At 37.7% G+C, this 27,564-nt stretch overlaps 20 non-coding genes across 20 annotated transcripts; 13 read left to right on the top strand and 7 right to left on the bottom strand.

Moving 5' to 3' along the window:
• Positions 1 to 3,255: 3,255 nt before the first annotated feature.
• Positions 3,256 to 3,329, bottom strand: TRNAT-AGU (transfer RNA threonine (anticodon AGU)). Its single transcript has one exon. It is a non-coding gene; the product is annotated as a tRNA-Thr (tRNA).
• A 556-nt stretch (positions 3,330 to 3,885) lies between these two features.
• On the top strand, positions 3,886 to 3,967 carry TRNAS-GCU (transfer RNA serine (anticodon GCU)). Its single transcript has one exon. It is a non-coding gene; the product is annotated as a tRNA-Ser (tRNA).
• Positions 3,968 to 5,163: 1,196 nt separating this feature from the next.
• TRNAT-AGU (transfer RNA threonine (anticodon AGU)) lies at positions 5,164 to 5,237 on the bottom strand. The gene has a single exon. It is a non-coding gene; the product is annotated as a tRNA-Thr (tRNA).
• A 556-nt stretch (positions 5,238 to 5,793) lies between these two features.
• On the top strand, positions 5,794 to 5,875 carry TRNAS-GCU (transfer RNA serine (anticodon GCU)). The gene has a single exon. It is a non-coding gene; the product is annotated as a tRNA-Ser (tRNA).
• Positions 5,876 to 7,699: 1,824 nt separating this feature from the next.
• TRNAS-GCU (transfer RNA serine (anticodon GCU)) lies at positions 7,700 to 7,781 on the top strand. The gene has a single exon. It is a non-coding gene; the product is annotated as a tRNA-Ser (tRNA).
• A 1,196-nt stretch (positions 7,782 to 8,977) lies between these two features.
• TRNAT-AGU (transfer RNA threonine (anticodon AGU)) lies at positions 8,978 to 9,051 on the bottom strand. The gene has a single exon. It is a non-coding gene; the product is annotated as a tRNA-Thr (tRNA).
• Positions 9,052 to 9,607: 556 nt separating this feature from the next.
• On the top strand, positions 9,608 to 9,689 carry TRNAS-GCU (transfer RNA serine (anticodon GCU)). The gene has a single exon. It is a non-coding gene; the product is annotated as a tRNA-Ser (tRNA).
• A 1,194-nt stretch (positions 9,690 to 10,883) lies between these two features.
• Positions 10,884 to 10,957, bottom strand: TRNAT-AGU (transfer RNA threonine (anticodon AGU)). The gene has a single exon. It is a non-coding gene; the product is annotated as a tRNA-Thr (tRNA).
• Positions 10,958 to 11,513: 556 nt separating this feature from the next.
• Positions 11,514 to 11,595, top strand: TRNAS-GCU (transfer RNA serine (anticodon GCU)). Its single transcript has one exon. It is a non-coding gene; the product is annotated as a tRNA-Ser (tRNA).
• Positions 11,596 to 13,419: 1,824 nt separating this feature from the next.
• On the top strand, positions 13,420 to 13,501 carry TRNAS-GCU (transfer RNA serine (anticodon GCU)). Its single transcript has one exon. It is a non-coding gene; the product is annotated as a tRNA-Ser (tRNA).
• Positions 13,502 to 15,327: 1,826 nt separating this feature from the next.
• On the top strand, positions 15,328 to 15,409 carry TRNAS-GCU (transfer RNA serine (anticodon GCU)). The gene has a single exon. It is a non-coding gene; the product is annotated as a tRNA-Ser (tRNA).
• Positions 15,410 to 16,951: 1,542 nt separating this feature from the next.
• On the top strand, positions 16,952 to 17,033 carry TRNAS-GCU (transfer RNA serine (anticodon GCU)). Its single transcript has one exon. It is a non-coding gene; the product is annotated as a tRNA-Ser (tRNA).
• Positions 17,034 to 18,580: 1,547 nt separating this feature from the next.
• Positions 18,581 to 18,662, top strand: TRNAS-GCU (transfer RNA serine (anticodon GCU)). Its single transcript has one exon. It is a non-coding gene; the product is annotated as a tRNA-Ser (tRNA).
• A 1,196-nt stretch (positions 18,663 to 19,858) lies between these two features.
• Positions 19,859 to 19,932, bottom strand: TRNAT-AGU (transfer RNA threonine (anticodon AGU)). Its single transcript has one exon. It is a non-coding gene; the product is annotated as a tRNA-Thr (tRNA).
• A 556-nt stretch (positions 19,933 to 20,488) lies between these two features.
• On the top strand, positions 20,489 to 20,570 carry TRNAS-GCU (transfer RNA serine (anticodon GCU)). The gene has a single exon. It is a non-coding gene; the product is annotated as a tRNA-Ser (tRNA).
• Positions 20,571 to 22,396: 1,826 nt separating this feature from the next.
• TRNAS-GCU (transfer RNA serine (anticodon GCU)) lies at positions 22,397 to 22,478 on the top strand. The gene has a single exon. It is a non-coding gene; the product is annotated as a tRNA-Ser (tRNA).
• A 1,196-nt stretch (positions 22,479 to 23,674) lies between these two features.
• Positions 23,675 to 23,748, bottom strand: TRNAT-AGU (transfer RNA threonine (anticodon AGU)). The gene has a single exon. It is a non-coding gene; the product is annotated as a tRNA-Thr (tRNA).
• A 556-nt stretch (positions 23,749 to 24,304) lies between these two features.
• On the top strand, positions 24,305 to 24,386 carry TRNAS-GCU (transfer RNA serine (anticodon GCU)). The gene has a single exon. It is a non-coding gene; the product is annotated as a tRNA-Ser (tRNA).
• A 1,196-nt stretch (positions 24,387 to 25,582) lies between these two features.
• Positions 25,583 to 25,656, bottom strand: TRNAT-AGU (transfer RNA threonine (anticodon AGU)). Its single transcript has one exon. It is a non-coding gene; the product is annotated as a tRNA-Thr (tRNA).
• Positions 25,657 to 26,212: 556 nt separating this feature from the next.
• On the top strand, positions 26,213 to 26,294 carry TRNAS-GCU (transfer RNA serine (anticodon GCU)). Its single transcript has one exon. It is a non-coding gene; the product is annotated as a tRNA-Ser (tRNA).
• The last annotated feature ends 1,270 nt before the right edge of the window (positions 26,295 to 27,564 follow it).

Raw genomic sequence — 27,564 nt, forward strand, 5'->3', positions numbered from 1 at the left:
CAGTGAAAAAACACTGACTGGTAAAAATCCTCTCAACATCTTCCCACCTAAACGCACGGGCGCTATGTAGACGAGGTGGCCGAGTGGTTAAGGTGATGGACTGCTAATCCATTGTGCTCTGCATGCATGGGTTCGAATCCCATCGTCGTCGGATTAATCTGCTTCTTCTTTCGTGTTGAATGGTTTGGTTTTCATTTTTAACCCAAGCGGTGGACACTTCAAGCATGAAAGTTTACAATACTCCTGTGCTGCTATCAAACTTTGCAGAGTCAGATCTGTAAATCCACTGGTTTTAATTTGTAAAGCTTGATGCCATCCTATATTCTGTAAAGAAAATTATATCCTCTAATTCCTTTTAAAGTGTTTCAACAGCAGACAATTTTTTTTCTCAATTGCACTATATTAGGGCTGTGGGAAATTAATATTTGATGACAAACAAGAGTAAAAGTCCTCTTTTTGGGGTAAAAACCCACAAAATGAGATGAAGAATAGAAAGCACTGCTGACATTCAAAATCAAGATTTTCCTTTTACTAAATAGGCTCTTTGACCAACTAAGCCAAAGGACAAACAGGTGCGAAACATTAAAAAGCCTGCTTAGAGAGTTAAACAGCCCTAAACTGAGATAAAGAAGGAAAAGGACTGCTGGCATTCAAATTCAAGATTTTCCATTTACTAAATAGGCTCTTTGACCAACTAAGACAAAGGACAAACAGGTGTGATACATTAGAAAGCCTGCTTAGAGAGTTAAACAGCCCTAAACTGAGATAAAGAAGGAAGAGGACTGCTGGCATTCAAATTCAAGATTTTCTGTTTACTAAACAGGCTCTTTGACCAACTAAGACAAAGGACAAACAGGTGTGATACATTAGAAAGCCTGCTTAGAGAGTTAAGAAGCCCCAAACTTACATAAAGAAAGAATAGCACTGCTGGCATTCAAATTCAAGATTTTCTGTTTACTAAACAGGCTCTTTGACCAACTAAGACAAAGGACAAATAGGTGTGATACATTAGAAAGCCTGCTTAGAGAGTTAAGAAGCCCCAAACTGACATAAAGAAAGAATAGCTGGCATTCAAATTCAAGATTTTCTGTTTACTAAACAGGCTCTTTGACCAACTAAGCCAAAGGACATAAAGGTGAGATACATTGGATAAACGGATTAGAGATGCATAGAAAGGATGCATTTCAAAACTAAATCAACTGGTTTTACATTGTCATGCTTGAAGCCATCTTTCTTCCTTTATATCTCTTAGGTAGAAGAGATTTTTAATCTCACAATTGCACTATCAGTCGCAAGTGAAACACCTATTTTTAAGATAGGAAGCTTCTTTGTGAGGAGATGAAAACAAGGCACTGCTGAGATTCGAACTCAGGATCTCCTGTTTACTAGACAGGCGCTTTACCCAACTAAGCCACAGCACCAGAAGATGGAATGCATTTGAAATCCAAGGAAGATTGAAGCACCAATCGAACATTCAACTGGTTAGCGCAGCAAAATAATATTGAGCTTGAGTTCCATTCCACGTAGAGCAGAAACATGGAGTAAGATTTCAATCTCAGTCATAACACTTAAGAAGCCAAGTAAATTTTGAAGAGCATTCATTTAAAAGACTGACAAATTTACAGAAGCTGTATCGAGGACAAAGGCTTTGAAGTTTTGCAATTGAATGAGCCATCTTTTAGCACAGCTGAAATTTGGGACTTGTTTTGCTTCCAAGTTATGACACAGAATAGACAGATTGAAGATATGCCATGGCAAAACCAAAAGGAGGAAAAATTATGACTAATTGATATTAAAAACCTCAGCACTGGTTCATTTCTGATAGAGTTTTCCCCAAGCTAACTTCAAACAACAGGCACTGTAGTTGACAAGATAAGGCAACTCTGACAAAAGCCAACATACAATCTTCAGTGAAAAAACACTGACTGGTAAAAATCCTCTCAACATCTTCCCACCTAAACGCACGGGCGCTATGTAGACGAGGTGGCCGAGTGGTTAAGGTGATGGACTGCTAATCCATTGTGCTCTGCATGCATGGGTTCGAATCCCATCGTCGTCGGATTAATCTGCTTCTTCTTTCGTGTTGAATGGTTTGGTTTTCATTTTTAACCCAAGCGGTGGACACTTCAAGCATGAAAGTTTACAATACTCCTGTGCTGCTATCAAACTTTGCAGAGTCAGATCTGTAAATCCACTGGTTTTAATTTGTAAAGCTTGATGCCATCCTATATTCTGTAAAGAAAATTATATCCTCTAATTCCTTTTAAAGTGTTTCAACAGCAGACAATTTTTTTTCTCAATTGCACTATATTAGGGCTGTGGGAAATTAATATTTGATGACAAACAAGAGTAAAAGTCCTCTTTTTGGGGTAAAAACCCACAAAATGAGATGAAGAATAGAAAGCACTGCTGACATTCAAAATCAAGATTTTCCTTTTACTAAATAGGCTCTTTGACCAACTAAGCCAAAGGACAAACAGGTGCGAAACATTAAAAAGCCTGCTTAGAGAGTTAAACAGCCCTAAACTGAGATAAAGAAGGAAAAGGACTGCTGGCATTCAAATTCAAGATTTTCCATTTACTAAATAGGCTCTTTGACCAACTAAGACAAAGGACAAACAGGTGTGATACATTAGAAAGCCTGCTTAGAGAGTTAAACAGCCCTAAACTGAGATAAAGAAGGAAGAGGACTGCTGGCATTCAAATTCAAGATTTTCTGTTTACTAAACAGGCTCTTTGACCAACTAAGACAAAGGACAAACAGGTGTGATACATTAGAAAGCCTGCTTAGAGAGTTAAGAAGCCCCAAACTTACATAAAGAAAGAATAGCACTGCTGGCATTCAAATTCAAGATTTTCTGTTTACTAAACAGGCTCTTTGACCAACTAAGACAAAGGACAAATAGGTGTGATACATTAGAAAGCCTGCTTAGAGAGTTAAGAAGCCCCAAACTGACATAAAGAAAGAATAGCTGGCATTCAAATTCAAGATTTTCTGTTTACTAAACAGGCTCTTTGACCAACTAAGCCAAAGGACATAAAGGTGAGATACATTGGATAAACGGATTAGAGATGCATAGAAAGGATGCATTTCAAAACTAAATCAACTGGTTTTACATTGTCATGCTTGAAGCCATCTTTCTTCCTTTATATCTCTTAGGTAGAAGAGATTTTTAATCTCACAATTGCACTATCAGTCGCAAGTGAAACACCTATTTTTAAGATAGGAAGCTTCTTTGTGAGGAGATGAAAACAAGGCACTGCTGAGATTCGAACTCAGGTTCTCCTGTTTACTAGACAGGCGCTTTAACCAACTAAGCCACAGCACCAGAAGATGGAATGCATTTGAAATCCAAGGAAGATTGAAGCACCAATCGAACATTCAACTGGTTAGCGCAGCAAAATAATATTGAGCTTGAGTTCCATTCCACGTAGAGCAGAAACATGGAGTAAGATTTCAATCTCAGTCATAACACTTAAGAAGCCAAGTAAATTTTGAAGAGCATTCATTTAAAAGACTGACAAATTTACAGAAGCTGTATCGAGGACAAAGGCTTTGAAGTTTTGCAATTGAATGAGCCATCTTTTAGCACAGCTGAAATTTGGGACTTGTTTTGCTTCCAAGTTATGACACAGAATAGACAGATTGAAGAAATGCCATGGCAAAACCAAAAGGAGGAAAAATTATGACTAATTGATATTAAAAACCTCAGCACTGGTTCATTTCTGATAGAGTTTTCCCCAAGCTAACTTCAAACAACAGGCACTGTAGTTGACGAGATAAGGCAACTCTGACAAAAGCCAACATACAATCTTCAGTGAAAAAACACTGACTGGTAAAAACCCTCTCAACATCTTCCCACCTAAATGCATGTGTGCTATGTAGATGAGGTGGCCGAGTGGTTAAGGCGATGGACTGCTAATCCATTGTGCTCTGCATGCATGGGTTCGAATCCCATCCTCGTCGTATTAATCTGCTTCTTCTTTCGTGTTGAATGGTTTGGTTTTCATTTTTAACCCAAGTGGTGGACACTTCAAGCATGAAAGTTTACAATACTCCTGTGCTGCTATCAAACTTTGCAGAGTCAGATCTGTAAATCCACTCGTTTTAATTTGTAAAGCTTGATGCCATCCTATATTCTGTAAAGAAAATTATATCCTCTAATTCCTTTTAAAGTGTTTCAACAGCAGACAATTTTTTTTCTCAATTGCACTATATTAGGGCTGTGGGAAATTAATATTTGATGACAAACAAGAGTAAAAGTCCTCTTTTTGGGGTAAAAACCCACAAAATGAGATGAAGAATAGAAAGCACTGCTGACATTCAAAATCAAGGTTTTCCTTTTACTAAATAGGCTCTTTGACCAACTAAGCCAAAGGACAAACAGGTGCGAAACATTAAAAAGCCTGCTTAGAGAGTTAAACAGCCCTAAACTGAGATAAAGAAGGAAAAGGACTGCTGGCATTCAAATTCAAGATTTTCCATTTACTAAATAGGCTCTTTGACCTACTAAGACAAAGGACAAACAGGTGTGATACATTAGAAAGCCTGCTTAGAGAGTTAAACAGCCCTAAACTGAGATAAAGAAGGAAGAGGACTGCTGGCATTCAAATTCAAGATTTTCTGTTTACTAAACAGGCTCTTTGACCAACTAAGACAAAGGACAAACAGGTGTGATACATTAGAAAGCCTGCTTAGAGAGTTAAGAAGCCCCAAACTGACATAAAGAAAGAATAGCACTGCTGGCATTCAAATTCAAGATTTTCTGTTTACTAAACAGGCTCTTTGACCAACTAAGACAAAGGACAAATAGGTGTGATACATTAGAAAGCCTGCTTAGAGAGTTAAGAAGCCCCAAACTGACATAAAGAAAGAATAGCTGGCATTCAAATTCAAGATTTTCTGTTTACTAAACAGGCTCTTTGACCAACTAAGCCAAAGGACATAAAGGTGAGATACATTGGATAAACGGATTAGAGATGCATAGAAAGGATGCATTTCAAAACTAAATCAACTGGTTTTACATTGTCATGCTTGAAGCCATCTTTCTTCCTTTATATCTCTTAGGTAGAAGAGATTTTTAATCTCACAATTGCACTATCAGTCGCAAGTGAAACACCTATTTTTAAGATAGGAAGCTTCTTTGTGAGGAGATGAAAACAAGGCACTGCTGAGATTCGAACTCAGGATCTCCTGTTTACTAGACAGGCGCTTTAACCAACTAAGCCACAGCACCAGAAGATGGAATGCATTTGAAATCCAAGGAAGATTGAAGCACCAATCGAACATTCAACTGGTTAGCGTAGCAAAATAATATTGAGCTTGAGTTCCATTCCACGTAGAGCAGAAACATGGAGTAAGATTTCAATCTCAGTCATAACACTTAAGAAGCCAAGTAAATTTTGAAGAGCATTCATTTAAAAGACTGACAAATTTACAGAAGCTGTATCGAGGACAAAGGCTTTGAAGTTTTGCAATTGAATGAGCCATCTTTTAGCACAGCTGAAATTTGGGACTTGTTTTGCTTCCAAGTTATGACACAGAATAGACAGATTGAAGAAATGCCATGGCAAAACCAAAAGGAGGAAAAATTATGACTAATTGATATTAAAAACCTCAGCACTGGTTCATTTCTGATAGAGTTTTCCCCAAGCTAACTTCAAACAACAGGCACTGTAGTTGACGAGATAAGGCAACTCTGACAAAAGCCAACATACAATCTTCAGTGAAAAAACACTGACTGGTAAAAACCCTCTCAACATCTTCCCACCTAAATGCATGGGTGCTATGTAGATGAGGTGGCCGAGTGGTTAAGGCGATGGACTGCTAATCCATTGTGCTCTGCATGCATGGGTTCGAATCCCATCCTCGTCGTATTAATCTGCTTCTTCTTTCGTGTTGAATGGTTTGGTTTTCATTTTTAACCCAAGTGGTGGACACTTCAAGCATGAAAGTTTACAATACTCCTGTGCTGCTATCAAACTTTGCAGAGTCAGATCTGTAAATCCACTCGTTTTAATTTGTAAAGCTTGATGCCATCCTATATTCTGTAAAGAAAATTATATCCTCTAATTCCTTTTAAAGTGTTTCAACAGCAGACAATTTTTTTTCTCAATTGCACTATATTAGGGCTGTGGAAAATTAATATTTGATGACAAACAAGAGTAAAAGTCCTCTTTTTGGGGTAAAAACCCACAAAATGAGATGAAGAATAGAAAGCACTGCTGACATTCAAAATCAAGATTTTCCTTTTACTAAATAGGCTCTTTGACCAACTAAGCCAAAGGACAAACAGGTGCGAAACATTAAAAAGCCTGCTTAGAGAGTTAAACAGCCCTAAACTGAGATAAAGAAGGAAAAGGACTGCTGGCATTCAAATTCAAGATTTTCCATTTACTAAATAGGCTCTTTGACCTACTAAGACAAAGGACAAACAGGTGTGATACATTAGAAAGCCTGCTTAGAGAGTTAAACAGCCCTAAACTGAGATAAAGAAGGAAGAGGACTGCTGGCATTCAAATTCAAGATTTTCTGTTTACTAAACAGGCTCTTTGACCAACTAAGACAAAGGACAAACAGGTGTGATACATTAGAAAGCCTGCTTAGAGAGTTAAGAAGCCCCAAACTGACATAAAGAAAGAATAGCACTGCTGGCATTCAAATTCAAGATTTTCTGTTTACTAAACAGGCTCTTTGACCAACTAAGACAAAGGACAAATAGGTGTGATACATTAGAAAGCCTGCTTAGAGAGTTAAGAAGCCCCAAACTGACATAAAGAAAGAATAGCTGGCATTCAAATTCAAGATTTTCTGTTTACTAAACAGGCTCTTTGACCAACTAAGCCAAAGGACATAAAGGTGAGATACATTGGATATGCATTAGAGATGCATAGAAAGGATGCATTTCAAAACTAAATCAACTGGTTTTACATTGTCATGCTTGAAGCCATCTTTCTTCCTTTATATCTCTTAGGTAGAAGAGATTTTTAATCTCACAATTGCACTATCAGTCGCAAGTGAAACACCTATTTTTAAGATAGGAAGCTTCTTTGTGAGGAGATGAAAACAAGGCACTGCTGAGATTCGAACTCAGGATCTCCTGTTTACTAGACAGGCACTTTAACCAACTAAGCCACAGCACCAGAAGATGGAATGCATTTGAAATCCAAGGAAGATTGAAGCACCAATCGAACATTCAACTGGTTAGCGCAGCAAAATAATATTGAGCTTGAGTTCCATTCCACGTAGAGCAGAAACATGGAGTAAGATTTCAATCTCAGTCATAACACTTAAGAAGCCAAGTAAATTTTGAAGAGCATTCATTTAAAAGACTGACAAATTTACAGAAGCTGTATCGAGGACAAAGGCTTTGAAGTTTTGCAATTGAATGAGCCATCTTTTAGCACAGCTGAAATTTGGGACTTGTTTTGCTTCCAAGTTATGACACAGAATAGACAGATTGAAGAAATGCCATGGCAAAACCAAAAGGAGGAAAAATTATGACTAATTGATATTAAAAACCTCAGCACTGGTTCATTTCTGATAGAGTTTTCCCCAAGCTAACTTCAAACAACAGGCACTGTAGTTGACGAGATAAGGCAACTCTGACAAAAGCCAACATACAATCTTCAGTGAAAAAACACTGACTGGTAAAAACCCTCTCAACATCTTCCCACCTAAATGCATGTGTGCTATGTAGATGAGGTGGCCGAGTGGTTAAGGCGATGGACTGCTAATCCATTGTGCTCTGCATGCATGGGTTCGAATCCCATCCTCGTCGTATTAATCTGCTTCTTCTTTCGTGTTGAATGGTTTGGTTTTCATTTTTAACCCAAGTGGTGGACACTTCAAGCATGAAAGTTTACAATACTCCTGTGCTGCTATCAAACTTTGCAGAGTCAGATCTGTAAATCCACTCGTTTTAATTTGTAAAGCTTGATGCCATCCTATATTCTGTAAAGAAAATTATATCCTCTAATTCCTTTTAAAGTGTTTCAACAGCAGACAATTTTTTTTCTCAATTGCACTATATTAGGGCTGTGGGAAATTAATATTTGATGACAAACAAGAGTAAAAGTCCTCTTTTTGGGGTAAAAACCCACAAAATGAGATGAAGAATAGAAAGCACTGCTGACATTCAAAATCAAGGTTTTCCTTTTACTAAATAGGCTCTTTGACCAACTAAGCCAAAGGACAAACAGGTGCGAAACATTAAAAAGCCTGCTTAGAGAGTTAAACAGCCCTAAACTGAGATAAAGAAGGAAAAGGACTGCTGGCATTCAAATTCAAGATTTTCCATTTACTAAATAGGCTCTTTGACCTACTAAGACAAAGGACAAACAGGTGTGATACATTAGAAAGCCTGCTTAGAGAGTTAAACAGCCCTAAACTGAGATAAAGAAGGAAGAGGACTGCTGGCATTCAAATTCAAGATTTTCTGTTTACTAAACAGGCTCTTTGACCAACTAAGACAAAGGACAAACAGGTGTGATACATTAGAAAGCCTGCTTAGAGAGTTAAGAAGCCCCAAACTGACATAAAGAAAGAATAGCACTGCTGGCATTCAAATTCAAGATTTTCTGTTTACTAAACAGGCTCTTTGACCAACTAAGACAAAGGACAAATAGGTGTGATACATTAGAAAGCCTGCTTAGAGAGTTAAGAAGCCCCAAACTGACATAAAGAAAGAATAGCTGGCATTCAAATTCAAGATTTTCTGTTTACTAAACAGGCTCTTTGACCAACTAAGCCAAAGGACATAAAGGTGAGATACATTGGATAAACGGATTAGAGATGCATAGAAAGGATGCATTTCAAAACTAAATCAACTGGTTTTACATTGTCATGCTTGAAGCCATCTTTCTTCCTTTATATCTCTTAGGTAGAAGAGATTTTTAATCTCACAATTGCACTATCAGTCGCAAGTGAAACACCTATTTTTAAGATAGGAAGCTTCTTTGTGAGGAGATGAAAACAAGGCACTGCTGAGATTCGAACTCAGGATCTCCTGTTTACTAGACAGGCGCTTTAACCAACTAAGCCACAGCACCAGAAGATGGAATGCATTTGAAATCCAAGGAAGATTGAAGCACCAATCGAACATTCAACTGGTTAGCGCAGCAAAATAATATTGAGCTTGAGTTCCATTCCACGTAGAGCAGAAACATGGAGTAAGATTTCAATCTCAGTCATAACACTTAAGAAGCCAAGTAAATTTTGAAGAGCATTCATTTAAAAGACTGACAAATTTACAGAAGCTGTATCGAGGACAAAGGCTTTGAAGTTTTGCAATTGAATGAGCCATCTTTTAGCACAGCTGAAATTTGGGACTTGTTTTGCTTCCAAGTTATGACACAGAATAGACAGATTGAAGAAATGCCATGGCAAAACCAAAAGGAGGAAAAATTATGACTAATTGATATTAAAAACCTCAGCACTGGTTCATTTCTGATAGAGTTTTCCCCAAGCTAACTTCAAACAACAGGCACTGTAGTTGACGAGATAAGGCAACTCTGACAAAAGCCAACATACAATCTTCAGTGAAAAAACACTGACTGGTAAAAACCCTCTCAACATCTTCCCACCTAAATGCATGTGTGCTATGTAGATGAGGTGGCCGAGTGGTTAAGGCGATGGACTGCTAATCCATTGTGCTCTGCATGCATGGGTTCGAATCCCATCCTCGTCGTATTAATCTGCTTCTTCTTTCGTGTTGAATGGTTTGGTTTTCATTTTTAACCCAAGTGGTGGACACTTCAAGCATGAAAGTTTACAATACTCCTGTGCTGCTATCAAACTTTGCAGAGTCAGATCTGTAAATCCACTCGTTTTAATTTGTAAAGCTTGATGCCATCCTATATTCTGTAAAGAAAATTATATCCTCTAATTCCTTTTAAAGTGTTTCAACAGCAGACAATTTTTTTTCTCAATTGCACTATATTAGGGCTGTGGGAAATTAATATTTGATGACAAACAAGAGTAAAAGTCCTCTTTTTGGGGTAAAAACCCAGAAAATGAGATGAAGAATAGAAAGCACTGCTGACATTCAAAATCAAGGTTTTCCTTTTACTAAATAGGCTCTTTGACCAACTAAGCCAAAGGACAAACAGGTGCGAAACATTAAAAAGCCTGCTTAGAGAGTTAAACAGCCCTAAACTGAGATAAAGAAGGAAAAGGACTGCTGGCATTCAAATTCAAGATTTTCCATTTACTAAATAGGCTCTTTGACCTACTAAGACAAAGGACAAACAGGTGTGATACATTAGAAAGCCTGCTTAGAGAGTTAAACAGCCCTAAACTGAGATAAAGAAGGAAGAGGACTGCTGGCATTCAAATTCAAGATTTTCTGTTTACTAAACAGGCTCTTTGACCAACTAAGACAAAGGACAAACAGGTGTGATACATTAGAAAGCCTGCTTAGAGAGTTAAGAAGCCCCAAACTGACATAAAGAAAGAATAGCACTGCTGGCATTCAAATTCAAGATTTTCTGTTTACTAAACAGGCTCTTTGACCAACTAAGACAAAGGACAAATAGGTGTGATACATTAGAAAGCCTGCTTAGAGAGTTAAGAAGCCCCAAACTGACATAAAGAAAGAATAGCTGGCATTCAAATTCAAGATTTTCTGTTTACTAAACAGGCTCTTTGACCAACTAAGCCAAAGGACATAAAGGTGAGATACATTGGATATGCATTAGAGATGCATAGAAAGGATGCATTTCAAAACTAAATCAACTGGTTTTACATTGTCATGCTTGAAGCCATCTTTCTTCCTTTATATCTCTTAGGTAGAAGAGATTTTTAATCTCACAATTGCACTATCAGTCGCAAGTGAAACACCTATTTTTAAGATAGGAAGCTTCTTTGTGAGGAGATGAAAACAAGGCACTGCTGAGATTCGAACTCAGGATCTCCTGTTTACTAGACAGGCGCTTTAACCAACTAAGCCACAGCACCAGAAGATGGAATGCATTTGAAATCCAAGGAAGATTGAAGCACCAATCGAACATTCAACTGGTTAGCGCAGCAAAATAATATTGAGCTTGAGTTCCATTCCACGTAGAGCAGAAACATGGAGTAAGATTTCAATCTCAGTCATAACACTTAAGAAGCCAAGTAAATTTTGAAGAGCATTCATTTAAAAGACTGACAAATTTACAGAAGCTGTATCGAGGACAAAGGCTTTGAAGTTTTGCAATTGAATGAGCCATCTTTTAGCACAGCTGAAATTTGGGACTTGTTTTGCTTCCAAGTTATGACACAGAATAGACAGATTGAAGAAATGCCATGGCAAAACCAAAAGGAGGAAAAATTATGACTAATTGATATTAAAAACCTCAGCACTGGTTCATTTCTGATAGAGTTTTCCCCAAGCTAACTTCAAACAACAGGCACTGTAGTTGACGAGATAAGGCAACTCTGACAAAAGCCAACATACAATCTTCAGTGAAAAAACACTGACTGGTAAAAACCCTCTCAACATCTTCCCACCTAAATGCATGTGTGCTATGTAGATGAGGTGGCCGAGTGGTTAAGGCGATGGACTGCTAATCCATTGTGCTCTGCATGCATGGGTTCGAATCCCATCCTCGTCGTATTAATCTGCTTCTTCTTTCGTGTTGAATGGTTTGGTTTTCATTTTTAACCCAAGTGGTGGACACTTCAAGCATGAAAGTTTACAATACTCCTGTGCTGCTATCAAACTTTGCAGAGTCAGATCTGTAAATCCACTCGTTTTAATTTGTAAAGCTTGATGCCATCCTATATTCTGTAAAGAAAATTATATCCTCTAATTCCTTTTAAAGTGTTTCAACAGCAGACAATTTTTTTTCTCAATTGCACTATATTAGGGCTGTGGGAAATTAATATTTGATGACAAACAAGAGTAAAAGTCCTCTTTTTGGGGTAAAAACCCAGAAAATGAGATGAAGAATAGAAAGCACTGCTGACATTCAAAATCAAGGTTTTCCTTTTACTAAATAGGCTCTTTGACCAACTAAGCCAAAGGACAAACAGGTGCGAAACATTAAAAAGCCTGCTTAGAGAGTTAAACAGCCCTAAACTGAGATAAAGAAGGAAAAGGACTGCTGGCATTCAAATTCAAGATTTTCCATTTACTAAATAGGCTCTTTGACCTACTAAGACAAAGGACAAACAGGTGTGATACATTAGAAAGCCTGCTTAGAGAGTTAAACAGCCCTAAACTGAGATAAAGAAGGAAGAGGACTGCTGGCATTCAAATTCAAGATTTTCTGTTTACTAAACAGGCTCTTTGACCAACTAAGACAAAGGACAAACAGGTGTGATACATTAGAAAGCCTGCTTAGAGAGTTAAGAAGCCCCAAACTGACATAAAGAAAGAATAGCACTGCTGGCATTCAAATTCAAGATTTTCTGTTTACTAAACAGGCTCTTTGACCAACTAAGACAAAGGACAAATAGGTGTGATACATTAGAAAGCCTGCTTAGAGAGTTAAGAAGCCCCAAACTGACATAAAGAAAGAATAGCTGGCATTCAAATTCAAGATTTTCTGTTTACTAAACAGGCTCTTTGACCAACTAAGCCAAAGGACATAAAGGTGAGATACATTGGATATGCATTAGAGATGCATAGAAAGGATGCATTTCAAAACTAAATCAACTGGTTTTACATTGTCATGCTTGAAGCCATCTTTCTTCCTTTATATCTCTTAGGTAGAAGAGATTTTTAATCTCACAATTGCACTATCAGTCGCAAGTGAAACACCTATTTTTAAGATAGGAAGCTTCTTTGTGAGGAGATGAAAACAAGGCACTGCTGAGATTCGAACTCAGGATCTCCTGTTTACTAGACAGGCACTTTAACCAACTAAGCCACAGCACCAGAAGATGGAATGCATTTGAAATCCAAGGAAGATTGAAGCACCAATCGAACATTCAACTGGTTAGCGCAGCAAAATAATATTGAGCTTGAGTTCCATTCCACGTAGAGCAGAAACATGGAGTAAGATTTCAATCTCAGTCATAACACTTAAGAAGCCAAGTAAATTTTGAAGAGCATTCATTTAAAAGACTGACAAATTTACAGAAGCTGTATCGAGGACAAAGGCTTTGAAGTTTTGCAATTGAATGAGCCATCTTTTAGCACAGCTGAAATTTGGGACTTGTTTTGCTTCCAAGTTATGACACAGAATAGACAGATTGAAGAAATGCCATGGCAAAACCAAAAGGAGGAAAAATTATGACTAATTGATATTAAAAACCTCAGCACTGGTTCATTTCTGATAGAGTTTTCCCCAAGCTAACTTCAAACAACAGGCACTGTAGTTGACGAGATAAGGCAACTCTGACAAAAGCCAACATACAATCTTCAGTGAAAAAACACTGACTGGTAAAAACCCTCTCAACATCTTCCCACCTAAATGCATGTGTGCTATGTAGATGAGGTGGCCGAGTGGTTAAGGCGATGGACTGCTAATCCATTGTGCTCTGCATGCATGGGTTCGAATCCCATCCTCGTCGTATTAATCTGCTTCTTCTTTCGTGTTGAATGGTTTGGTTTTCATTTTTAACCCAAGTGGTGGACACTTCAAGCATGAAAGTTTACAATACTCCTGTGCTGCTATCAAACTTTGCAGAGTCAGATCTGTAAATCCACTCGTTTTAATTTGTAAAGCTTGATGCCATCCTATATTCTGTAAAGAAAATTATATCCTCTAATTCCTTTTAAAGTGTTTCAACAGCAGACAATTTTTTTTCTCAATTGCACTATATTAGGGCTGTGGGAAATTAATATTTGATGACAAACAAGAGTAAAAGTCCTCTTTTTGGGGTAAAAACCCACAAAATGAGATGAAGAATAGAAAGCACTGCTGACATTCAAAATCAAGGTTTTCCTTTTACTAAATAGGCTCTTTGACCAACTAAGCCAAAGGACAAACAGGTGCGAAACATTAAAAAGCCTGCTTAGAGAGTTAAACAGCCCTAAACTGAGATAAAGAAGGAAAAGGACTGCTGGCATTCAAATTCAAGATTTTCCATTTACTAAATAGGCTCTTTGACCTACTAAGACAAAGGACAAACAGGTGTGATACATTAGAAAGCCTGCTTAGAGAGTTAAACAGCCCTAAACTGAGATAAAGAAGGAAGAGGACTGCTGGCATTCAAATTCAAGATTTTCTGTTTACTAAACAGGCTCTTTGACCAACTAAGACAAAGGACAAACAGGTGTGATACATTAGAAAGCCTGCTTAGAGAGTTAAGAAGCCCCAAACTGACATAAAGAAAGAATAGCACTGCTGGCATTCAAATTCAAGATTTTCTGTTTACTAAACAGGCTCTTTGACCAACTAAGACAAAGGACAAATAGGTGTGATACATTAGAAAGCCTGCTTAGAGAGTTAAGAAGCCCCAAACTGACATAAAGAAAGAATAGCTGGCATTCAAATTCAAGATTTTCTGTTTACTAAACAGGCTCTTTGACCAACTAAGCCAAAGGACATAAAGGTGAGATACATTGGATAAACGGATTAGAGATGCATAGAAAGGATGCATTTCAAAACTAAATCAACTGGTTTTACATTGTCATGCTTGAAGCCATCTTTCTTCCTTTATATCTCTTAGGTAGAAGAGATTTTTAATCTCACAATTGCACTATCAGTCGCAAGTGAAACACCTATTTTTAAGATAGGAAGCTTCTTTGTGAGGAGATGAAAACAAGGCACTGCTGAGATTCGAACTCAGGATCTCCTGTTTACTAGACAGGTGCTTTAACCAACTAAGCCACAGCACCAGAAGATGGAATGCATTTGAAATCCAAGGAAGATTGAAGCACCAATCGAACATTCAACTGGTTAGCGCAGCAAAATAATATTGAGCTTGAGTTCCATTCCACGTAGAGCAGAAACATGGAGTAAGATTTCAATCTCAGTCATAACACTTAAGAAGCCAAGTAAATTTTGAAGAGCATTCATTTAAAAGACTGACAAATTTACAGAAGCTGTATCGAGGACAAAGGCTTTGAAGTTTTGCAATTGAATGAGCCATCTTTTAGCACAGCTGAAATTTGGGACTTGTTTTGCTTCCAAGTTATGACACAGAATAGACAGATTGAAGAAATGCCATGGCAAAACCAAAAGGAGGAAAAATTATGACTAATTGATATTAAAAACCTCAGCACTGGTTCATTTCTGATAGAGTTTTCCCCAAGCTAACTTCAAACAACAGGCACTGTAGTTGACGAGATAAGGCAACTCTGACAAAAGCCAACATACAATCTTCAGTGAAAAAACACTGACTGGGAAAAACCCTCTCAACATCTTTCCACCTAAATGCATGTGTGCTATGTAGATGAGGTGGCCGAGTGGTTAAGGCGATGGACTGCTAATCCATTGTGCTCTGCATGCATGGGTTCGAATCCCATCCTCGTCGTATTAATCTGCTTCTTCTTTCGTGTTGAATGGTTTGGTTTTCATTTTTAACCCAAGTGGTGGACACTTCAAGCATGAAAGTTTACAATACTCCTGTGCTGCTATCAAACTTTGCAGAGTCAGATCTGTAAATCCACTCGTTTTAATTTGTAAAGCTTGATGCCATCCTATATTCTGTAAAGAAAATTATATCCTCTAATTCCTTTTAAAGTGTTTCAACAGCAGACAATTTTTTTTCTCAATTGCACTATATTAGGGCTGTGGGAAATTAATATTTGATGACAAACAAGAGTAAAAGTCCTCTTTTTGGGGTAAAAACCCACAAAATGAGATGAAGAATAGAAAGCACTGCTGACATTCAAAATCAAGGTTTTCCTTTTACTAAATAGGCTCTTTGACCAACTAAGCCAAAGGACAAACAGGTGCGAAACATTAAAAAGCCTGCTTAGAGAGTTAAACAGCCCTAAACTGAGATAAAGAAGGAAAAGGACTGCTGGCATTCAAATTCAAGATTTTCCATTTACTAAATAGGCTCTTTGACCTACTAAGACAAAGGACAAACAGGTGTGATACATTAGAAAGCCTGCTTAGAGAGTTAAACAGCCCCAAACTGACATAAAGAAAGAATAGCTGGCATTCAAATTCAAGATTTTCTGTTTACTAAACAGGCTCTTTGACCAACTAAGCCAAAGGACATAAAGGTGAGATACATTGGATAAACGGATTAGAGATGCATAGAAAGGATGCATTTCAAAACTAAATCAACTGGTTTTACATTGTCATGCTTGAAGCCATCTTTCTTCCTTTATATCTCTTAGGTAGAAGAGATTTTTAATCTCACAATTGCACTATCAGTCGCAAGTGAAACACCTATTTTTAAGATAGGAAGCTTCTTTGTGAGGAGATGAAAACAAGGCACTGCTGAGATTCGAACTCAGGATCTCCTGTTTACTAGACAGGTGCTTTAACCAACTAAGCCACAGCACCAGAAGATGGAATGCATTTGAAATCCAAGGAAGATTGAAGCACCAATCGAACATTCAACTGGTTAGCGCAGCAAAATAATATTGAGCTTGAGTTCCATTCCACGTAGAGCAGAAACATGGAGTAAGATTTCAATCTCAGTCATAACACTTAAGAAGCCAAGTAAATTTTGAAGAGCATTCATTTAAAAGACTGACAAATTTACAGAAGCTGTATCGAGGACAAAGGCTTTGAAGTTTTGCAATTGAATGAGCCATCTTTTAGCACAGCTGAAATTTGGGACTTGTTTTGCTTCCAAGTTATGACACAGAATAGACAGATTGAAGAAATGCCATGGCAAAACCAAAAGGAGGAAAAATTATGACTAATTGATATTAAAAACCTCAGCACTGGTTCATTTCTGATAGAGTTTTCCCCAAGCTAACTTCAAACAACAGGCACTGTAGTTGACGAGATAAGGCAACTCTGACAAAAGCCAACATACAATCTTCAGTGAAAAAACACTGACTGGGAAAAACCCTCTCAACATCTTTCCACCTAAATGCATGTGTGCTATGTAGATGAGGTGGCCGAGTGGTTAAGGCGATGGACTGCTAATCCATTGTGCTCTGCATGCATGGGTTCGAATCCCATCCTCGTCGTATTAATCTGCTTCTTCTTTCGTGTTGAATGGTTTGGTTTTCATTTTTAACCCAAGTGGTGGACACTTCAAGCATGAAAGTTTACAATACTCCTGTGCTGCTATCAAACTTTGCAGAGTCAGATCTGTAAATCCACTCGTTTTAATTTGTAAAGCTTGATGCCATCCTATATTCTGTAAAGAAAATTATATCCTCTAATTCCTTTTAAAGTGTTTCAACAGCAGACAATTTTTTTTCTCAATTGCACTATATTAGGGCTGTGGGAAATTAATATTTGATGACAAACAAGAGTAAAAGTCCTCTTTTTGGGGTAAAAACCCACAAAATGAGATGAAGAATAGAAAGCACTGCTGACATTCAAAATCAAGGTTTTCCTTTTACTAAATAGGCTCTTTGACCAACTAAGCCAAAGGACAAACAGGTGCGAAACATTAAAAAGCCTGCTTAGAGAGTTAAACAGCCCTAAACTGAGATAAAGAAGGAAAAGGACTGCTGGCATTCAAATTCAAGATTTTCCATTTACTAAATAGGCTCTTTGACCTACTAAGACAAAGGACAAACAGGTGTGATACATTAGAAAGCCTGCTTAGAGAGTTAAACAGCCCTAAACTGAGATAAAGAAGGAAGAGGACTGCTGGCATTCAAATTCAAGATTTTCTGTTTACTAAACAGGCTCTTTGACCAACTAAGCCAAAGGACATAAAGGTGAGATACATTGGATAAACGGATTAGAGATGCATAGAAAGGATGCATTTCAAAACTAAATCAACTGGTTATACATTGTCATGCTTGAAGCCATCTTTCTTCCTTTATATCTCTTAGGTAGAAGAGATTTTTAATCTCACAATTGCACTATCAGTCGCAAGTGAAACACCTATTTTTAAGATAGGAAGCTTCTTTGTGAGGAGATGAAAACAAGGCACTGCTGAGATTTGAACTCAGGATCTCCTGTTTACTAGACAGGCGCTTTAACCAACTAAGCCACAGCACCAGAAGATGGAATGCATTTGAAATCCAAGGAAGATTGAAGCACCAATCGAACATTCAACTGGTTAGCGTAGCAAAATAATATTGAGCTTGAGTTCCATTCCACGTAGAGCAGAAACATGGAGTAAGATTTCAATCTCAGTCATAACACTTAAGAAGCCAAGTAAATTTTGAAGAGCATTCATTTAAAAGACTGACAAATTTACAGAAGCTGTATCGAGGACAAAGGCTTTGAAGTTTTGCAATTGAATGAGCCATCTTTTAGCACAGCTGAAATTTGGGACTTGTTTTGCTTCCAAGTTATGACACAGAATAGACAGATTGAAGAAATGCCATGGCAAAACCAAAAGGAGGAAAAATTATGACTAATTGATATTAAAAACCTCAGCACTGGTTCATTTCTGATAGAGTTTTCCCCAAGCTAACTTCAAACAACAGGCACTGTAGTTGACGAGATAAGGCAACTCTGACAAAAGCCAACATACAATCTTCAGTGAAAAAACACTGACTGGTAAAAACCCTCTCAACATCTTCCCACCTAAATGCATGGGTGCTATGTAGATGAGGTGGCCGAGTGGTTAAGGCGATGGACTGCTAATCCATTGTGCTCTGCATGCATGGGTTCGAATCCCATCCTCGTCGTATTAATCTGCTTCTTCTTTCGTGTTGAATGGTTTGGTTTTCATTTTTAACCCAAGTGGTGGACACTTCAAGCATGAAAGTTTACAATACTCCTGTGCTGCTATCAAACTTTGCAGAGTCAGATCTGTAAATCCACTCGTTTTAATTTGTAAAGCTTGATGCCATCCTATATTCTGTAAAGAAAATTATATCCTCTAATTCCTTTTAAAGTGTTTCAACAGCAGACAATTTTTTTTCTCAATTGCACTATATTAGGGCTGTGGGAAATTAATATTTGATGACAAACAAGAGTAAAAGTCCTCTTTTTGGGGTAAAAACCCACAAAATGAGATGAAGAATAGAAAGCACTGCTGACATTCAAAATCAAGGTTTTCCTTTTACTAAATAGGCTCTTTGACCAACTAAGCCAAAGGACAAACAGGTGTGAAACATTAAAAAGCCTGCTTAGAGAGTTAAACAGCCCTAAACTGAGATAAAGAAGGAAAAGGACTGCTGGCATTCAAATTCAAGATTTTCCATTTACTAAATAGGCTCTTTGACCTACTAAGACAAAGGACAAACAGGTGTGATACATTAGAAAGCCTGCTTAGAGAGTTAAACAGCCCTAAACTGAGATAAAGAAGGAAGAGGACTGCTGGCATTCAAATTCAAGATTTTCTGTTTACTAAACAGGCTCTTTGACCAACTAAGACAAAGGACAAACAGGTGTGATACATTAGAAAGCCTGCTTAGAGAGTTAAGAAGCCCCAAACTGACATAAAGAAAGAATAGCACTGCTGGCATTCAAATTCAAGATTTTCTGTTTACTAAACAGGCTCTTTGACCAACTAAGACAAAGGACAAATAGGTGTGATACATTAGAAAGCCTGCTTAGAGAGTTAAGAAGCCCCAAACTGACATAAAGAAAGAATAGCTGGCATTCAAATTCAAGATTTTCTGTTTACTAAACAGGCTCTTTGACCAACTAAGCCAAAGGACATAAAGGTGAGATACATTGGATAAACGGATTAGAGATGCATAGAAAGGATGCATTTCAAAACTAAATCAACTGGTTTTACATTGTCATGCTTGAAGCCATCTTTCTTCCTTTATATCTCTTAGGTAGAAGAGATTTTTAATCTCACAATTGCACTATCAGTCGCAAGTGAAACACCTATTTTTAAGATAGGAAGCTTCTTTGTGAGGAGATGAAAACAAGGCACTGCTGAGATTCGAACTCAGGATCTCCTGTTTACTAGACAGGCGCTTTAACCAACTAAGCCACAGCACCAGAAGATGGAATGCATTTGAAATCCAAGGAAGATTGAAGCACCAATCGAACATTCAACTGGTTAGCGTAGCAAAATAATATTGAGCTTGAGTTCCATTCCACGTAGAGCAGAAACATGGAGTAAGATTTCAATCTCAGTCATAACACTTAAGAAGCCAAGTAAATTTTGAAGAGCATTCATTTAAAAGACTGACAAATTTACAGAAGCTGTATCGAGGACAAAGGCTTTGAAGTTTTGCAATTGAATGAGCCATCTTTTAGCACAGCTGAAATTTGGGACTTGTTTTGCTTCCAAGTTATGACACAGAATAGACAGATTGAAGAAATGCCATGGCAAAACCAAAAGGAGGAAAAATTATGACTAATTGATATTAAAAACCTCAGCACTGGTTCATTTCTGATAGAGTTTTCCCCAAGCTAACTTCAAACAACAGGCACTGTAGTTGACGAGATAAGGCAACTCTGACAAAAGCCAACATACAATCTTCAGTGAAAAAACACTGACTGGTAAAAACCCTCTCAACATCTTCCCACCTAAATGCATGGGTGCTATGTAGATGAGGTGGCCGAGTGGTTAAGGCGATGGACTGCTAATCCATTGTGCTCTGCATGCATGGGTTCGAATCCCATCCTCGTCGTATTAATCTGCTTCTTCTTTCGTGTTGAATGGTTTGGTTTTCATTTTTAACCCAAGTGGTGGACACTTCAAGCATGAAAGTTTACAATACTCCTGTGCTGCTATCAAACTTTGCAGAGTCAGATCTGTAAATCCACTCGTTTTAATTTGTAAAGCTTGATGCCATCCTATATTCTGTAAAGAAAATTATATCCTCTAATTCCTTTTAAAGTGTTTCAACAGCAGACAATTTTTTTTCTCAATTGCACTATATTAGGGCTGTGGGAAATTAATATTTGATGACAAACAAGAGTAAAAGTCCTCTTTTTGGGGTAAAAACCCACAAAATGAGATGAAGAATAGAAAGCACTGCTGACATTCAAAATCAAGGTTTTCCTTTTACTAAATAGGCTCTTTGACCAACTAAGCCAAAGGACAAACAGGTGCGAAACATTAAAAAGCCTGCTTAGAGAGTTAAACAGCCCTAAACTGAGATAAAGAAGGAAAAGGACTGCTGGCATTCAAATTCAAGATTTTCCATTTACTAAATAGGCTCTTTGACCTACTAAGACAAAGGACAAACAGGTGTGATACATTAGAAAGCCTGCTTAGAGAGTTAAACAGCCCTAAACTGAGATAAAGAAGGAAGAGGACTGCTGGCATTCAAATTCAAGATTTTCTGTTTACTAAACAGGCTCTTTGACCAACTAAGACAAAGGACAAACAGGTGTGATACATTAGAAAGCCTGCTTAGAGAGTTAAGAAGCCCCAAACTGACATAAAGAAAGAATAGCACTGCTGGCATTCAAATTCAAGATTTTCTGTTTACTAAACAGGCTCTTTGACCAACTAAGACAAAGGACAAATAGGTGTGATACATTAGAAAGCCTGCTTAGAGAGTTAAGAAGCCCCAAACTGACATAAAGAAAGAATAGCTGGCATTCAAATTCAAGATTTTCTGTTTACTAAACAGGCTCTTTGACCAACTAAGCCAAAGGACATAAAGGTGAGATACATTGGATAAACGGATTAGAGATGCATAGAAAGGATGCATTTCAAAACTAAATCAACTGGTTTTACATTGTCATGCTTGAAGCCATCTTTCTTCCTTTATATCTCTTAGGTAGAAGAGATTTTTAATCTCACAATTGCACTATCAGTCGCAAGTGAAACACCTATTTTTAAGATAGGAAGCTTCTTTGTGAGGAGATGAAAACAAGGCACTGCTGAGATTTGAACTCAGGATCTCCTGTTTACTAGACAGGCGCTTTAACCAACTAAGCCACAGCACCAGAAGATGGAATGCATTTGAAATCCAAGGAAGATTGAAGCACCAATCGAACATTCAACTGGTTAGCGTAGCAAAATAATATTGAGCTTGAGTTCCATTCCACGTAGAGCAGAAACATGGAGTAAGATTTCAATCTCAGTCATAACACTTAAGAAGCCAAGTAAATTTTGAAGAGCATTCATTTAAAAGACTGACAAATTTACAGAAGCTGTATCGAGGACAAAGGCTTTGAAGTTTTGCAATTGAATGAGCCATCTTTTAGCACAGCTGAAATTTGGGACTTGTTTTGCTTCCAAGTTATGACACAGAATAGACAGATTGAAGAAATGCCATGGCAAAACCAAAAGGAGGAAAAATTATGACTAATTGATATTAAAAACCTCAGCACTGGTTCATTTCTGATAGAGTTTTCCCCAAGCTAACTTCAAACAACAGGCACTGTAGTTGACGAGATAAGGCAACTCTGACAAAAGCCAACATACAATCTTCAGTGAAAAAACACTGACTGGTAAAAACCCTCTCAACATCTTCCCACCTAAATGCATGGGTGCTATGTAGATGAGGTGGCCGAGTGGTTAAGGCGATGGACTGCTAATCCATTGTGCTCTGCATGCATGGGTTCGAATCCCATCCTCGTCGTATTAATCTGCTTCTTCTTTCGTGTTGAATGGTTTGGTTTTCATTTTTAACCCAAGTGGTGGACACTTCAAGCATGAAAGTTTACAATACTCCTGTGCTGCTATCAAACTTTGCAGAGTCAGATCTGTAAATCCACTCGTTTTAATTTGTAAAGCTTGATGCCATCCTATATTCTGTAAAGAAAATTATATCCTCTAATTCCTTTTAAAGTGTTTCAACAGCAGACAATTTTTTTTCTCAATTGCACTATATTAGGGCTGTGGGAAATTAATATTTGATGACAAACAAGAGTAAAAGTCCTCTTTTTGGGGTAAAAACCCACAAAATGAGATGAAGAATAGAAAGCACTGCTGACATTCAAAATCAAGATTTTCCTTTTACTAAATAGGCTCTTTGACCAACTAAGCCAAAGGACAAACAGGTGCGAAACATTAAAAAGCCTGCTTAGAGAGTTAAACAGCCCTAAACTGAGATAAAGAAGGAAAAGGACTGCTGGCATTCAAATTCAAGATTTTCCATTTACTAAATAGGCTCTTTGACCTACTAAGACAAAGGACAAACAGGTGTGATACATTAGAAAGCCTGCTTAGAGAGTTAAACAGCCCTAAACTGAGATAAAGAAGGAAGAGGACTGCTGGCATTCAAATTCAAGATTTTCTGTTTACTAAACAGGCTCTTTGACCAACTAAGACAAAGGACAAACAGGTGTGATACATTAGAAAGCCTGCTTAGAGAGTTAAGAAGCCCCAAACTGACATAAAGAAAGAATAGCACTGCTGGCATTCAAATTCAAGATTTTCTGTTTACTAAACAGGCTCTTTGACCAACTAAGACAAAGGACAAATAGGTGTGATACATTAGAAAGCCTGCTTAGAGAGTTAAGAAGCCCCAAACTGACATAAAGAAAGAATAGCTGGCATTCAAATTCAAGATTTTCTGTTTACTAAACAGGCTCTTTGACCAACTAAGCCAAAGGACATAAAGGTGAGATACATTGGATAAACGGATTAGAGATGCATAGAAAGGATGCATTTCAAAACTAAATCAACTGGTTTTACATTGTCATGCTTGAAGCCATCTTTCTTCCTTTATATCTCTTAGGTAGAAGAGATTTTTAATCTCACAATTGCACTATCAGTCGCAAGTGAAACACCTATTTTTAAGATAGGAAGCTTCTTTGTGAGGAGATGAGAACAAGGCACTGCTGAGATTCGAACTCAGGATCTCCTGTTTACTAGACAGGCGCTTTAACCAACTAAGCCACAGCACCAGAAGATGGAATGCATTTGAAATCCAAGGAAGATTGAAGCACCAATCGAACATTCAACTGGTTAGCGTAGCAAAATAATATTGAGCTTGAGTTCCATTCCACGTAGAGCAGAAACATGGAGTAAGATTTCAATCTCAGTCATAACACTTAAGAAGCCAAGTAAATTTTGAAGAGCATTCATTTAAAAGACTGACAAATTTACAGAAGCTGTATCGAGGACAAAGGCTTTGAAGTTTTGCAATTGAATGAGCCATCTTTTAGCACAGCTGAAATTTGGGACTTGTTTTGCTTCCAAGTTATGACACAGAATAGACAGATTGAAGAAATGCCATGGCAAAACCAAAAGGAGGAAAAATTATGACTAATTGATATTAAAAACCTCAGCACTGGTTCATTTCTGATAGAGTTTTCCCCAAGCTAACTTCAAACAACAGGCACTGTAGTTGACGAGATAAGGCAACTCTGACAAAAGCCAACATACAATCTTCAGTGAAAAAACACTGACTGGTAAAAACCCTCTCAACATCTTCCCACCTAAATGCATGGGTGCTATGTAGATGAGGTGGCCGAGTGGTTAAGGCGATGGACTGCTAATCCATTGTGCTCTGCATGCATGGGTTCGAATCCCATCCTCGTCGTATTAATCTGCTTCTTCTTTCGTGTTGAATGGTTTGGTTTTCATTTTTAACCCAAGTGGTGGACACTTCAAGCATGAAAGTTTACAATACTCCTGTGCTGCTATCAAACTTTGCAGAGTCAGATCTGTAAATCCACTCGTTTTAATTTGTAAAGCTTGATGCCATCCTATATTCTGTAAAGAAAATTATATCCTCTAATTCCTTTTAAAGTGTTTCAACAGCAGACAATTTTTTTTCTCAATTGCACTATATTAGGGCTGTGGGAAATTAATATTTGATGACAAACAAGAGTAAAAGTCCTCTTTTTGGGGTAAAAACCCACAAAATGAGATGAAGAATAGAAAGCACTGCTGACATTCAAAATCAAGATTTTCCTTTTACTAAATAGGCTCTTTGACCAACTAAGCCAAAGGACAAACAGGTGCGAAACATTAAAAAGCCTGCTTAGAGAGTTAAACAGCCCTAAACTGAGATAAAGAAGGAAAAGGACTGCTGGCATTCAAATTCAAGATTTTCCATTTACTAAATAGGCTCTTTGACCTACTAAGACAAAGGACAAACAGGTGTGATACATTAGAAAGCCTGCTTAGAGAGTTAAACAGCCCTAAACTGAGATAAAGAAGGAAGAGGACTGCTGGCATTCAAATTCAAGATTTTCTGTTTACTAAACAGGCTCTTTGACCAACTAAGACAAAGGACAAACAGGTGTGATACATTAGAAAGCCTGCTTAGAGAGTTAAGAAGCCCCAAACTGACATAAAGAAAGAATAGCACTGCTGGCATTCAAATTCAAGATTTTCTGTTTACTAAACAGGCTCTTTGACCAACTAAGACAAAGGACAAATAGGTGTGATACATTAGAAAGCCTGCTTAGAGAGTTAAGAAGCCCCAAACTGACATAAAGAAAGAATAGCTGGCATTCAAATTCAAGATTTTCTGTTTACTAAACAGGCTCTTTGACCAACTAAGCCAAAGGACATAAAGGTGAGATACATTGGATAAACGGATTAGAGATGCATAGAAAGGAAGCATTTCAAAACTAAATCAACTGGTTTTACATTGTCATGCTTGAAGCCATCTTTCTTCCTTTATATCTCTTAGGTAGAAGAGATTTTTAATCTCACAATTGCACTATCAGTCGCAAGTGAAACACCTATTTTTAAGATAGGAAGCTTCTTTGTGAGGAGATGAAAACAAGGCACTGCTGAGATTCGAACTCAGGATCTCCTGTTTACTAGACAGGCGCTTTAACCAACTAAGCCACAGCACCAGAAGATGGAATGCATTTGAAATCCAAGGAAGATTGAAGCACCAATCGAACATTCAACTGGTTAGCGTAGCAAAATAATATTGAGCTTGAGTTCCATTCCACGTAGAGCAGAAACATGGAGTAAGATTTCAATCTCAGTCATAACACTTAAGAAGCCAAGTAAATTTTGAAGAGCATTCATTTAAAAGACTGACAAATTTACAGAAGCTGTATCGAGGACAAAGGCTTTGAAGTTTTGCAATTGAATGAGCCATCTTTTAGCACAGCTGAAATTTGGGACTTGTTTTGCTTCCAAGTTATGACACAGAATAGACAGATTGAAGAAATGCCATGGCAAAACCAAAAGGAGGAAAAATTATGACTAATTGATATTAAAAACCTCAGCACTGGTTCATTTCTGATAGAGTTTTCCCCAAGCTAACTTCAAACAACAGGCACTGTAGTTGACGAGATAAGGCAACTCTGACAAAAGCCAACATACAATCTTCAGTGAAAAAACACTGACTGGTAAAAACCCTCTCAACATCTTCCCACCTAAATGCATGGGTGCTATGTAGATGAGGTGGCCGAGTGGTTAAGGCGATGGACTGCTAATCCATTGTGCTCTGCATGCATGGGTTCGAATCCCATCCTCGTCGTATTAATCTGCTTCTTCTTTCGTGTTGAATGGTTTGGTTTTCATTTTTAACCCAAGTGGTGGACACTTCAAGCATGAAAGTTTACAATACTCCTGTGCTGCTATCAAACTTTGCAGAGTCAGATCTGTAAATCCACTCGTTTTAATTTGTAAAGCTTGATGCCATCCTATATTCTGTAAAGAAAATTATATCCTCTAATTCCTTTTAAAGTGTTTCAACAGCAGACAATTTTTTTTCTCAATTGCACTATATTAGGGCTGTGGGAAATTAATATTTGATGACAAACAAGAGTAAAAGTCCTCTTTTTGGGGTAAAAACCCACAAAATGAGATGAAGAATAGAAAGCACTGCTGACATTCAAAATCAAGGTTTTCCTTTTACTAAATAGGCTCTTTGACCAACTAAGCCAAAGGACAAACAGGTGCGAAACATTAAAAAGCCTGCTTAGAGAGTTAAACAGCCCTAAACTGAGATAAAGAAGGAAAAGGACTGCTGGCATTCAAATTCAAGATTTTCCATTTACTAAATAGGCTCTTTGACCTACTAAGACAAAGGACAAACAGGTGTGATACATTAGAAAGCCTGCTTAGAGAGTTAAACAGCCCTAAACTGAGATAAAGAAGGAAGAGGACTGCTGGCATTCAAATTCAAGATTTTCTGTTTACTAAACAGGCTCTTTGACCAACTAAGACAAAGGACAAACAGGTGTGATACATTAGAAAGCCTGCTTAGAGAGTTAAGAAGCCCCAAACTGACATAAAGAAAGAATAGCACTGCTGGCATTCAAATTCAAGATTTTCTGTTTACTAAACAGGCTCTTTGACCAACTAAGACAAAGGACAAATAGGTGTGATACATTAGAAAGCCTGCTTAGAGAGTTAAGAAGCCCCAAACTGACATAAAGAAAGAATAGCTGGCATTCAAATTCAAGATTTTCTGTTTACTAAACAGGCTCTTTGACCAACTAAGCCAAAGGACATAAAGGTGAGATACATTGGATAAACGGATTAGAGATGCATAGAAAGGATGCATTTCAAAACTAAATCAACTGGTTTTACATTGTCATGCTTGAAGCCATCTTTCTTCCTTTATATCTCTTAGGTAGAAGAGATTTTTAATCTCACAATTGCACTATCAGTCGCAAGTGAAACACCTATTTTTAAGATAGGAAGCTTCTTTGTGAGGAGATGAGAACAAGGCACTGCTGAGATTCGAACTCAGGATCTCCTGTTTACTAGACAGGCGCTTTAACCAACTAAGCCACAGCAAC

Source organism: Dendrobates tinctorius, unplaced genomic scaffold (genome assembly GCF_039654945.1).
Source record: "Dendrobates tinctorius isolate UK_male_01 unplaced genomic scaffold, ASM3965494v1 ptg000254l, whole genome shotgun sequence".
In the NCBI taxonomy this organism is placed as follows: domain Eukaryota; kingdom Metazoa; phylum Chordata; class Amphibia; order Anura; family Dendrobatidae; genus Dendrobates; species Dendrobates tinctorius.